Raw genomic sequence first — 13,866 nt, forward strand, 5'->3', positions numbered from 1 at the left:
CCTGGAAAAGTAACAGCTCAAAGACTTGCTCCCCCACTCTCCCTGAACCGGGTTTCACACATACGGGCATTAGGACCCTAGTACCCCAGAAACCGAGAGAGGCCTAAATGAGGCAGGGCAGTGAAAGCCTCCTTTTGTCTAGCCTTTATAGTGGGTGCAGAAAATGTCAAGGACTCAGGTGTTCCCGTGCAGTGTGGAGTCACGTGGGGACCCAGCATACATGGGCATTCCCCATGAACTTTGTCCTTTCCAGGTGAACGCAGCCCCTTCCTCTTCAGTATGTTCCAGGTTAATTTTTATTTGGCCTCATCTCACTGACCTTGGTGCCTGCTTCCCCTACCAGAATTCAGTTTTCTCCTAAAAAATTATATGCAAACAGCTTTTATTAGGCATGAAGTTCTACTTCTTTCCTCTTCTCTCTCGTCCTTATCCCTCTCTCCCTCCTCCCCACCCCCAAGCTATTTCCTTCAAGGCTCTCAGGGCAGGAAACCAGGGAACAGCAGTGAGGCCAGTGCTGGTTAGGGACTTTGTGAGCGTTGGAAGGATGATTCAGGGCTCAGGCTTTGTCACCCACCCAGGAGTCAGTTGAAGCCTCCTGCAGGTCCCAGTCCAGATCTTCTTGATCCAGATCATTATAAGCCTTTGGTTCACAGTGTCTGTGTCTGGTGGCCTGGGCTGGGGCAGGGCAAAGTAAATCTGCTTTCTTGAGCCAGAGCCTCAAAAATGACCTGGCCTGTTGGTTATTGGTGGGGATAAGAGGGGTTCAAGACCTGCCTTCCAACCTCCAAACCTCACGGAAGTGTCTGGTCCTTACTTGGTGCCATTCCCCTATTTTCTAGACCCACTCCTACCTACATCCTCTGTGCTCAGGACTGGGTGTCTGCCATGTGCCAGCCCCCAGTTCCTCCAGTTTTTGGTGTCACCCTATTCTGTAATATGCAAATTAAATGGCTTACAGTCCCATCCTATGTAGTAGCTGGATCTGGCCTTTTCCACACATACCCTTCAAGTGTCACTTTTTTTTGCCCAAGGGTCACTTTTGCCTAGAAAAGAGAGTTTGTCTCGTACTTACTTCCAAAATCGGTCCATACCTGAGCCTGCTTCTCTGCTGTTTTGTTACACCTTTTCTGCCCAGTCTTGGTGCTTCAAGGTCACACGGCAGAGGGGGAGAATGAATAATTAAGAAAAATAAGTTACTGCATATGCTAAATGAGTTAATATGTTTAAAACACTTAGAACAATGCCAGTATGCATTAGCTGCTATTATTCTGTTATTTACAGACTGGAAACAAATTCCAACTGAATATCAGCATCACTTCTAGAAATTCCTCTGCCTTTCCCCACCACATACTGTTTTTCCATGTCCCTCTAAAGCCCCCAGCCTCTCACTAGGGGTCTTACTCCTTAAGACCCTTCCTCCACTTTTTTTTTTCCTTTTTCCTTTTTAAACCCATGCATTATGTTGGGGGAATGTAATTAAAAACAAAATTTCCCTCCCACAAAAACCTCTCCATAAAGGTAGTAGAGAAAGAAAACAGCTTTATTATTGAATAAACATTAAACCAGAATGTGATGTGCCTCACAGACAATCCGCTGAGAGACCGTGAAGACAAAGACAGAAGGAGATCTTACTCTTACATACACTCAAGCAGATACAAGCCATGACACACATGTCCTCAAGATAAACAATAACTTGTCGTCAAGTGAGAGGCTTGACGGCACTATTCGTCACACATAGTGCATCCTAATTTTACCTGGTAATTGGTGACCATCTCTGTTATTAACAAGCTTAATCATAGGAAAAACAAAGTCCTCGAATATTTATGACAGGAGGTGGTTTTGTAACTTGGAGCAAGGAGCCCCCCTAAGGCTCCTACCCTCCCACAGAAACTGGGAGAGAGGGGTGCTATCTCTCTTGATGTTGACATTTCAAAGAGAGGGCTCCCAGGTCCTTGGGAAAGACATTCCTGGATCATAAAGCTGGCAAGAAGCTTGTTGAGTTTCTAAAAAGATTGACACACATTTCAAAGAGACAGAGAAAGAACTTAACAATGATTAGTTTTCTAGAGGAAATGCTCTAAGAAAAGGGAGGGAGGGAGAAGTGTCTTAATTTCAACAGGGAGAATTAAGCCTCTTATTTTAACATTTTTATTTGTCCTCACAATGACCATTTTGTTCTTTTGTATGCCACAGGATGGACTGAGGGCTTCGTTTTGTCCAGGCCCTTTGCGGTAGGAAGCCCACATTTGCCACATGTGCATGCCAAAGCTCAACTCTCCTCTTCTCCCAGACTCCCAGGGCCCTGTTCTCTGTGCCGGGAGCCGACATTCCCATTACCTCTTTTTTGCAGAGCAATTTAACTTCTTGATCAAAGCTTCTAGAACCAGGTTATTCCCCAGAGGGTGTGGGTGAGGGGGATGAACATTACATTTCATAGCCAAAGGCTTGTTAAAGTGTTTTTGTAAACACAAGAATGATTTCATCCTTTTATCCTACGTCAGGGTGGCTCAAAGTGCACTTGGTTTAGGGGATAACTCTTGGCCTTGCTGCGTGAGTGTTTAGAGCCCACAGTTGGCACAGGGCTATATAAATTTGTATTTGTTCCTTGAGGACAAATTGGACATACAACCGTGGCATTATAAACTATGTAAATATAGGATCTAATTTCAGAGTGGACATTGCATCATCTATTTTTCCAATTAGTAATTTCGGTACCCACCTGTCCCTATTTGCAGGAAGTCCAGCACTTCCCTCTCTGAGTGCTGTCACTTTCTTCTGTCCTTGTTCAATGGTGTAACCTGGGAAACTGTCCTGCACAATCTAATGGGTTATTTTCTAGTGCTGCAGGGATCCCTGCATAGGCCATGACAGTGACATAACTTGGGCTTCCCAACTCTTAGTTCACGTGGGCTCGGGCAGGGTCCTCAAGTGTGACTGTGGTGCTAGGGGCCTGTGCCAGGGCTGTCCAACCACAGCCTCTTAAAGCTTTAGGCCTTGGTGTTGACCAGACCACTTTCCTCACAGAGGGTTCCCTTTTGGGACCCTTAGTGTTCTTTCCTGCTGGTAGATCTCTAGTAGAACCTTCTCAGTCTTTCAGAGAGGACCTATTAACATTAACAATGTCAAAAAGAATTCAAGTCTCCATCTTTTTTCTTCCAGGTAGTGTCTTGGGCCCTTTAGGCAATTTACCCACTCCTCGTCCACCAGCTCTGCATCCCAAAGGAGTATTGGGGTGGGAGTGGGAGATGGGAGGATGTGGCAGGGAAGGGAGAGCCTTTGTGGGCCCTCAAAAGGATGCTGGAGAGGTGACATTCAAGGCTCAGGGAACAGTCAAAGACACTTTGCTCCCAGGGAGCTATGTCCATTCAGAGAGAAAAAAACTGGCAGATTCTTGCCCCTTTGCTGCCTGTGCTCTTCCTCCTGCCTCTGCCAACCTGGTCCTAGCAGGTATGCCCAAGTTAGCCCAAAGAGACTGCTCAGATTTCTGTGGGTTCATAGAGTCATCTGCAATCATGAATACACTCCTGGGAGTGGTTGGTTTGGGTTGTTTGAAAAATCCGTTCTGCCCCATATACAGTTTCCTGCAGCTTGCTTTTCTCACTTAAGAAATACATCTCATGGAAATCTCTGTAGTTCAATAGTTACACAGTAGTCCCCCTTATCTGCGGTTTCACTTTCCATGGTTTTGGTTGCCTGCAGTCAACCGTGGTCTGAAAATATTAAATGGAAAATTCCAGAAATAAACAGTTCATAAGTTTTAAATTGCATGCCATCCTGAGTAGTGTGATGAAATCCTGCTCCGTCTCGCCCAAGACGTGAATCACCCCTTTGTCAAGCATATCCACGCTGTGCCCGCTACCCACCCGTTAGTCACTTAGTAGCCATCTCAGTTATCAGATAGACTGTCGAGGTATCAACAGTGCTTGTGTTCAGGTAACCCTTATTTTACTTAATAATGACTTCAAAACACAAAGGTAGTGATGCTGGCAGTTCTGATATGCCAAAGAAGCAGTAAGGTGCTTCCTTTAAGTGAAAAGCTGTAAGTTCTTGACTTAATAAGGAAAGAAAAAGAATCATATGCTGAGGTTGCTAAGATCTATGGTAATTTTATTACAGTATATTGTTATAATTGTTCTATTTTATTATTAGTTGTTGTTAACCTCTGTGCCTAATTTATAAATTAAACTTTATCATAGGTATGTATGTATGGGAAAAAACATAGTACACATAGGTTTTGGTACTATCGGGGGTTTCTGGCATCTGCTGAGGGTGTTGGAACATATCCCCTGCGGATAATGGGGGGCTGCCATACATCTGGTTCATTCTTTTACACAACTGCATGGTGCTCCACAGTGCATTCAGTCTTTCCTCTGTTGATGAGCATTAAGTAGTTTCCAGTTTTGGGACATATGATGAGTGCTACAAAGAGCATGTTTGTACTTATATCCTTATGCACTGGTGGTTTTGTTTCTATGGGTTAGAGTCCAAGATAAAGGTAGAAGGATAAAAGACCACCAGGATAAAAAAAACTCCAAAACAAGAATAAAAAAAAACAAATTAACAAAGCTGAATGTCTTTACTCAGATGGAGGAATACACCAGACAAGCTATTGACTGAGTCATTCACGGAGAGGGATAAGTCAGGAATTTTTAACTGCTAGAAAGGGGTGTTGATAGTGTTTATGTGAGTTAAAAGTTGAAAGCTTGTTCCCTGGAGAGGCTGGATTGAGCCCACAGGTTTGTACACCGTTGGTTGAAACAAGTCCCAAACAAATAACTGAAGTTGCTCTTTAGTTAGAGGAGTCTTAGGTCCACTAAGGATTGGGCATACCAGTGTTACTCAGTGTTCATGATCATTGAAAATCTTCAGCTGGTTAGAAACAGTTGTGAAACAGAGCATTCAGTTTTGCTATCTCCTAGGCAAGTGCTGCTGCGAGTTCTTTTACATGGGATCGCTGGGTGAAAGGGAGTGTGTGTAGGGACACGGAGTTCATTTGTGATATCATGGAGAACAGGTGCAGTAGAGAGATGGCGGCAGCATGCAGATCTGAGTGTAGCATGCCTTGCAAGGAATAAGGCCTTAAAGAGAACAGAGAGCTGTAGCTGGAGATGGGTCACCGGTAGAGCTGGTGAGAGGGAGAGGTGGAGATAAAGGAGAACAAGGGTAAGTGATGAGACGAAGACTTGAGGGAGGAGATGAAATCCAAAAACGAGTGGAGGAACTGGCCTTGGAGCATGCATTCTCAAAGGGGGCGGGGCAACAACATCTTAGATATTGCAGTGGTTTGTGGCCCTCCAAAGGGCCATGGACATAAACAGATATATTAAGGAATTAAAATTTCATGGGGCAGAGGCAGAAAGCCATTAGGAAAAAAATGTCTTAACAGCTTTGTTAAGGGGGCAATAATGGAAAAAGGTAGAGAAACATGGCGCAGGGATGTGATTTCCCTAGCAGTACTCCCTGCTTGTTTGCTGACACAAGACAAATAAAAGGTTGGATTCATCCAGAATGTTAAGGAGTGGAACAAGGATCCTGAGGCTCCATCTGGCCCAGGATGATGTGAGCCCCTCTCTTGTTCTTATCTCCCCAACATCAGTGGTGGAGCAGGTATGGACACTAGGCCCCATTTGTACGTGTTATCAATTTGCATTTTAAGCCAAAATGGTGTCAAGACAAGGGTGTCCTAGACCCCCTTTCCATGAGATTGGCATCTCTAAACTGCTTGGGTTGACTTGTTCTGAAGCTGGCTCTTCTCAGCATTTCTGTAAAGAGGTTGAGAGGTTAATCCTGGTCCCTCCCTCCAGCCCCCACTGCTAGTCTGTATTCCTCAGGGACCCAACATCCAACTCCTGGCCTCTCTTTTCAGGACTGAACTGCACGGCCAGACCCACGGCATCTTGGGCCTCTTTTTTTCGTCTGGAGAAGCAAAGGTTAAAGAACAAATGAATTGGGGGTCCACCAGAGCATATGGGGGATACAGAAATTCCACTCCTTCTCTGGGATCCCTGCCAGTACCCCTTAACCATCCCAAACTCTGTTTATCTTTCTCTTTGTTCTAATGTTTACCTTGTAAACCTGTATTATTCAAATTTCTTATTCACACTGGTTTCTAGATAATTTTCGCATCTTGCCTACTGTTGCTGACCTCTTTCCTCCACCCTGTGCTGAACTGTATTTAAAAACTAGCACTAACCCAAAGCTGTTCCATGTAACAGACTTGTCCTGATGGTTTGGAAGGGTAATAGCCAGGGCAGGGGCTAGGGTGAGACGAGTGAGGCACTTACCCTGGGTGCAACATTGAGGGGCCCCCCAAAAACCCAGTAATCAAGATAAATAATATTTTAATGCAAAATATTTAAAATAATATTTTAATAATTAATTTAATTAATAATTTAATGATTTTCAAAAAATCAACATTAATGCAAAAAATCCATGATGAACAAAATATCAAAATATATATATATATTTTTTTGGTGAGGAAGATCAGCCCTGAGCTAACATCCGATGCCAATCCTCCTCTTTTTTGCTGAGGAAGGTTGGCCCTGGGCTAACATCTGTGCCCATCTTCCTCTACTTTATGTGGGACGCCTGCCACAGCATGGCTTGATGAGCGGTGCATAGGTCTGCGCCCAGGATCTGAACCTGCAAACCCCAGGCTGCTGAAGTGGAGTGCTCGCACTTAACTGCTGCGCCACTGGGCTGGCCCCAAAATATCAAAATTTTAAGACAGGATCAGTCGTAAGACTTAATATTAGCCATCTATATTCTTAACATTTTTTGCAACCATTCCTGCCACCAGAAATTTCTGTCTGATTGACTTGACCCCCAGAACCCCATTACTCAACCCACAGGTGACTTGTTGTGGAATTTTCTTATTTTATCTTCTTTCTGTTATTCTCAGGCCCTCTAATCTCCTCTCTCCACTTCCACCCTCTCCCCAGCAATGGCATACTTGATGTGAAAATCAGTATTCTTATTTTATTGTAAAACAACTTCTCTCTCATAGTCTTATCTCCTTTCCAAACACTGCTCTGCCTCCTGGCTTTCCAAGACCCAAATGACTCATCAAGGTGTTTTGTAAATGATAGGCCATCTGCTACTTTAACAACATAAATAAATGATTTTCCAAAATCAGATTCTCAGGCATCATTGTCTTTTCCACCAGTGTCTGTAAATTTAAGAAAGCAGAGATTGACTCTTTTAAGATTCATACACTGCCATCCCCATCCCCAAAGAACAGTTGGCTATAATCAGGAGTGTGCATGTGTGTGTGTGTGTGATGAAAGTAAGAAAATGAATGAGGGGCTGGCCCCATGGCATAGTGGTTAAGTTAGGTGCACTCCACTTTGGCAGCCCAGGTTCACAGGTTCAGATCCCGGGCAGGGACCCACACCACTCGTCAGCCATACTGGGGCGGCAATGCACATATAGAGTGGAGGAAGATTGGCACAGATGTTAGTTCAGGGCTAATCTTCCTCAAGCGATAAAAAGAAAAAAGAGGAAGATTGGCAAGAGATGTTAGCTCAGGGCTAATCTTCCTCAGCAAAAAAAAAAAAAAGTATCTAATTTAATCCTATAAAACTCTGAGAAGTAGATATTATTATCCCTATTTCATAAATGAGTGCATTAAGCACAAAGAAGGGAAGAGATGTTCTCAAAGTCACACAAGTAACATGTAGGTGGAATAGCCCAGAAAGTGTCATGGGTATGATTCATGTTCTCATCACCCATTCTCTCTTTGATACTTCAGTGTCACCTGCCCTGATCACTATAATGAATCCACTCCCAGAGCTTATTTATGACCTCTTCATTCTTAAATCCCTAGGTGATCATTGCTGTAAAAGTCTCTACTGCTTTGACTAGGACCGCCCCTGGGTGTACCCCTAGGGCCTCAAGCAAATAATTTTTTGCGGGCCCCCTAACTATATAAACAATATGATTAAAAATGTATTACGGGATTCCTGGGCCCATGTGAGGTATGGTGATTTATTAACAAATATATGGAATAATGATTAGTGAGGTCGTACTTATGTACTTATTTGTTGTGCGTCCAGTGCACGAGGAGCCTGGCATGAGCTTTTTTTTTTTTTTCCTTGAGGAAGATCAGCCCTGAGCTAACATCTGTGACCCATCTTCCTCTACTTTATATGTGGGTCGCCGCCACAGCATGGCTGATGAGTGGTGCAGGTCCGCACCTGGGATCCGAACCTGCAGACCGGGGCCACGAAAGTGGAAGGTGCCGAACTCAACCACTATGCTCCGGGGCCAGCCCCCTGGCATGAGCTTTTGCTCTATTAGTTTTCTGAGAAGGAGTGCTTAAGAGGTACATTTTTTGAGATCTTGCATATTTGAAAATGTGTTTATTCAACTCGCACTTGCATGGTAATTTGCCTAGGAATAAATCCTGGAGGGGAAATTAACTTCCCTCAGAATTTTGAAGGGACTTTTGTTAGTGAAAGTATAGGCGAAGTTCTTTAACAAAAAACCCCCAAAATACAGTGATTTCAACATCTGATTAATAGTTCCTATATTGCCTCTTCTAATTTTCAGCTCCTTTTCGCTACTTTCTTGGAGATTTCCTCAACTTCATCTCCACCTCTTTTATTACATTAAAATTCTTTCTGCTACTGAATCTTCTCTATCTTGTTGTTACTTTTAGAAAACACCTTGCTCTTGTTTCAAGAATACTAAATCTTCTCTAATATTTCCGAACATGGTAATTATAGTTAAAAAAAAAAGCCCTTCTATTCCTGCACCCTTCTGTTTTCTTGAGTCCCTTTCTAAGTGTCTAGTGATCTTGGCTTTCTCTTCATATTTAAGAGTGAGTCACTAAAAAGGTGATTGTGCCCATTCGTGGGGCTTTTCAAAGGACGGGGAAGAGGTCTAGCCCTTGGTACAGGACACATGGTGTCAGTACCTTCAGGTGTTTCCTCTTGGGATGCTTGGTTTCTCCAGAGACAACATTCCACTTTCCTGTTTGGAGTGCATAAGCCTGGCCATCAGCATTCTTGGCAGCATTTGGAGAAAGAGGACTAGGGACTCACTGTTTAGTGTATTGGCTTTCACTTAGATTTTTCTGTTTTCAATAGGACACATCCACCTGATGTCTCAAATCCAGAGTCCCCTTGCTCTATCAGAGGATAAACTTTTAGTCTTCTGTTGGGGAGAAGGAGGGAGAATTGCCTGAGTGGGTTATTAAAGGAATATGGGGGCCATTTGCTTGCTTCTCATATAGATCTGCAATCAGTTCTGCTATGTTCAGTCTCATCTACACCACTGTCTTCAGGGATCATTGGTACTGCAGTTCCTGAGCCTTTCTGGGGATCTGTGCTGATTGGCCCACCCAGAGCCTGTAGGCTTTTGACTCTTAACTTTCTCTGGTCTGCTAAATTAATTACCACTTGTCCATCTGCTTTCAGCTTCCAAAATATAGATGTCATCTCTTATCTACTCTTGTATCATCTCCAATTCTCTTTATAATTACGCTTTTTAAAAAATACCTTAACTGGCATTTAAGTGGAGAGAGGAGTGAAAGCCAAGAAGGGGCAGAGGTTCAGTTCTTCATGATTAGTTGCAAGAGCGCTTTTTCTTTAACTAGTGCCACTCTTCCATTTTTTTCTAGTCTCTTCTTCTTGAACTTTTAGATGGATGTTAGAACTTCTGGATTTATTCTCCATGTTCCTCAATGTTTCTTCCTCACTTTACAAAGTCTTATTTCTATGTTTTGTACTTTGAGAGAATTCCTTGGCTGAGTCTTCCAACTCACCAGTTTACTCTTGAGCTGTGTCCATTTGCCATTGAGTTTTAATCTCAACAATTATAGTTTTTTTATTTCCTAGTTCTTTAATTGCTTCATTTAATAACTTCCCGTTCCTCTTTTATGATTGCACTACCCATCCTTATCTCTTTGAAGATATTAATTATCTTTATTGTAAAGTCCTATTCTGATACCCTATTAACTCTATTTCACTGGGTTTAAGTTCTTTCAAATTTTTTGGTTTGTGTCTCTCTTATGATGTCAGAAACTTCTCAGCTGTCTGGTAATTCTTTTTCGTGCTCTTCTCTTCATAGTTGATGTTATTTACCAGACTGTCTACTGTCTTGGCTTTCAGAGCCCAACTAGGGAAAGGGGCTGGCGTTGCTGTCACAGTTGCACTCTCTATTTGTTGTCACTAAAAGCTGGACTTGGATGAGATGTGCTGCTGGTGCGGTACATGCGAAGTTGGAGTACATAGTGTGACTGCTTCTTATTCCCTGTAGATGGCTTCCATGTGGCTACCACCTGCAGGGTGTTGGTCTTGTTTCCTCCTGAGGGAGAGGAATATATTCCTCTCTATTCCTGCTGATGTTTTAGGCTACAGTTTTCCTTTTCAATCTAATCTAGTGTGATTTCCTTTGCAAGTTCTCTCCTTCTATTCCACCAAGCATCCACTTTCTAATTTTGGAGCATAGTTATTAATTTATTTATAATATGTTTCCTACGGTTTCTGTAGTTAGAGTCTGGTGTAGGAGGGTAGAATCCAGTATTTATCAGTTCACTATCTTGAAATCAGTATTAGATATTTATTCTATACCAAATCTCCTTGTATTGGTGACTGAAAATATATTTTAAAAGTCTTGTGATTCTCGGGCCAGCCTGGTGGCATAGTGGTTAAGTTCACACGTTCCACTTGGGCGGCCCCAGGTTTGCTGGTTTGGATCCTGGGTGCTGACCTACTCACCGATCTTTAAGCCATGGTGAGGTGGCGTCCCACATAGAGCAACTAGAAGGATGTACGACTATGACATGTGACTATCTACTGGGGCTTTGGGGAGAAAAAAGAAAAAGAAAGACTGGCAACGGATGTTAGCACAGGGCCAATCTTCCTCAAAAAAAAAAAAAAGTCCTGTGATTCTCAAACTGTGAATCAAATAAGCAAAATGTAGTTTAACCAATGCATCCTGCCTCACCAGTTTGTCACAAAATCAGGTTACACTCCTTTCAATATTTAGATTAAACTATTCTTTACCGCCACCCTCCCTGGTAGGATATGTTCTTTTTCCTTCTCCAGGATCCTTTTTCCATGATGATAGTTAACAGTTCTATAGTATTTACTTTGAGCCAGACATTCTTGTAAGATGCTTTTTACCTCTATTAACTCGTAATAACTCCGACTCCTCAGGGAAGCTTATTAAATTAAATTGTTTGGTATTTGTTATTATTGTCTTGAGTAGAACAAAATCTGAAAACTTGCTCAGTGTGCCAGAGATTCCTGGTTTTTTGGCTTGTTTCTTTTCACTGTTGTTGCTTTTATTTGAATATGGATTGCTGGTGAATCTCAGGTTGCCTAATGATTTTGCTCCTTGTCTACTGATAAATGATCCATTGTATGCTGGTCGATGAGAGTATTACATCCTCTTGGACGGTGATTGGTTAAGAAGTGGACACATGGCCCAGGATGGGCTAATCAGAGCCAAAGAAGCCTCTTTCTGGGGCTTTGATGGAAGTACAGAGAATGAAGTCTTTGTATTTCCACTGTGGCTGCCAAACTTGTAGACTATAGGCCTGTTGACTCTAGTGGCCTCCAGTTGAAGAAAGCCTGTCAGAGAATAAAGCCAACATAGAGGAAAGCAAAGTTGGGTCATGGAGAGAGAGAGAGAGACTTGAGTCCTGATGATATTGTTTGAGCCCCTTGATCCAGCCACATCTCAGGTCAGACTGCACCTAACTTTTTAAATTACAGGGACGAATAAATGTCTTTTTTTTTTTTTAAAGCCGCTTTGAATTGACTTTCTGTTACATATGAACAAAGAATCTTGAATAATGCAAGGGACAAGGCAGTGGCACAGTCTCTAGGCTGGAGCACCTTGGCACCTGTGGTCTGTGTCCGAGAGAGAGTGACTTAAAACAATGTGACATCCTGGGAGCAGTGTTTGCCGCAAGCAGCCCAGGATCTGTGGAAGTGAGTTTGGATGCGGAGTGAATTTCTCGCTATCGTCCTAGGGTCCTTTTCCAGATGATACTCTTTTAATTGCTGAGACCTTCTCCTCTCAGAGGTTGTAGCTTGGCATTTCCTGGCGTTTTTCATATTTCCACAATCTCTCTGGGTGAGTCAGCCAGTTTAAAGGGCACTGATCTTGGTGTGGGAAGACTGTCTGCCCAGTGATTGGCCTTATATTTTCACTTTGACTTACTATTTAATATTTCTTTTTTTTTTTCCTTATATGGTTAGAAGTAGAAATCGTCTGTTTTTTTCTGGAGAATTGTTTTTTGGGGGTTGAGTTTTGTCCTGGTGCCTGCCCACTAAGCTTACGAGGGGTGGCAAGACACTTCTGTCCACCACTTCTCCTAGAGGAGATACTGTAAAGTAGGTCACCTTGAATTGGCCTCTCCTATTCAATTTGTGTTTATTCACGGATAATATTCCAAATCTTTCCATCACTAAATAGAGAGCACCTGTCCACTGGCCAACTGGTTTATATTAACTTTATAGTAAGATTTGTTATCTTTTCCATAGTGCCTGGCATCTGGAAGTGTTTTTGTGAGCAGTGGCAATAGTTAACCAAATCCGTTTTTGAGGGTGTATTTTGGGTGCAGTTTTCTAAATCTCCCTTCCGCAAATCCACTCTAAAGCGTTAATTTGTGAGCAGTTGTGGTCTCTACCTAACATCAAAAAGTGGCCTGTAAAGCCAGTGACATCATTAAGGTTTCGCTAATGCATGTTCCAGAAATGTCAAACTCTTGCTCAGGCCACCGTGTCACCAACATTAAAAAAAAATCAGTGATTTATTTTACAAAGGAATATTTTTTTAAATAAACTGTTAATTTTAGAATAGTTTTAGATTTACAGGAAAATTGCAAAGACAGTACAGAGAATTTGTCACCAATGTTTTGAAATTTGTTTGAGAATTTCTAGGTGGGAGGTTCCCTCACTTTATTTGGTGGTGACCCTGTGCTTTTGTATACTGGCTAAGTAAAGTATTTCAGGCAGTAGCTGGGTCTCAGTCTCTCTTGTAATCTGAGTGAATTATATCAAGAAACTCTTATATTGAAGAATCATTTCCTTCTCTTTATATTTTTGCAACCGGGGTCACTTTCTGGTTTCTGGTGGGATACGCTTCTACATGGTCAGTGAAGTAATTGATCAACACAAATAGGCCTTTAAGTTTCCACCTATCAGTCTTCGAGGATAATATGAGGATATACAATTTATGAATATTATTTTAAAGGGCATATACAGACAAAGCATTGGTGTTAGCAAGGCTTTTGTGTACGTATTGGGTATTACAATTGGATTTGACTTTCTCAGCCATCTTACACCCAAATGGCCAACTATGCCATATTTTATAACAAAAACATACAACTAAATATTGTATATTAAAATATTTTGTTCTGGGCCGGCCCTGTGGCTTAGCGGTTAAGTGCGCGCGCTCCGCTACTGGCGGCCCTGGTTCGGATCCCGGGCGCGCACCGACGCACCGCTTCTCCGGCCATGCTGAGGCGGCGTCCCACATACAGCAACTAGAAGGATGTGCAACTATGACGTACAACTATCTACTGGGGCTTTAGGGGACAAAAAAAAAAAGGAGGAGGATTGGCAATAGATGTTAGCTCAGAGCCGGTCTTCCTCAGCAAAAAGAGGAGGATTAGCATGGATGTTAGCTCAGGGCTGATCTTCCTCACACACACAAAAATAAATAAATAAATATTTTGTTCTTATTCATAAAATTATATGATTCAATGATCTTTTTTTTTTTGTGAAGTGATTTTAAATCAACCTTAGGTATAGTTTGTGTACAATAAAATGCATTCATTTTAAATGTGTATTCCCATGAGTTTTGCTAGGTTTATACATCCTTATATCCATGACCACATAAATAATGGAA

The 13,866-nt window shown here is 42.3% G+C and overlaps 1 long non-coding RNA gene across 3 annotated transcripts in view; it reads left to right on the top strand.

Annotated features, from left to right (window-relative positions):
- The window catches only part of LOC131417007 (uncharacterized), an 86,082-nt gene that overhangs the window by 14,465 nt on the left and 57,751 nt on the right, over positions 1-13,866 (top strand). The window lies entirely within an intron of this gene.

Source organism: Diceros bicornis, chromosome 18, assembly GCF_020826845.1.
Source record: "Diceros bicornis minor isolate mBicDic1 chromosome 18, mDicBic1.mat.cur, whole genome shotgun sequence".
Classification (NCBI taxonomy): Eukaryota; Metazoa; Chordata; class Mammalia; order Perissodactyla; family Rhinocerotidae; genus Diceros; species Diceros bicornis.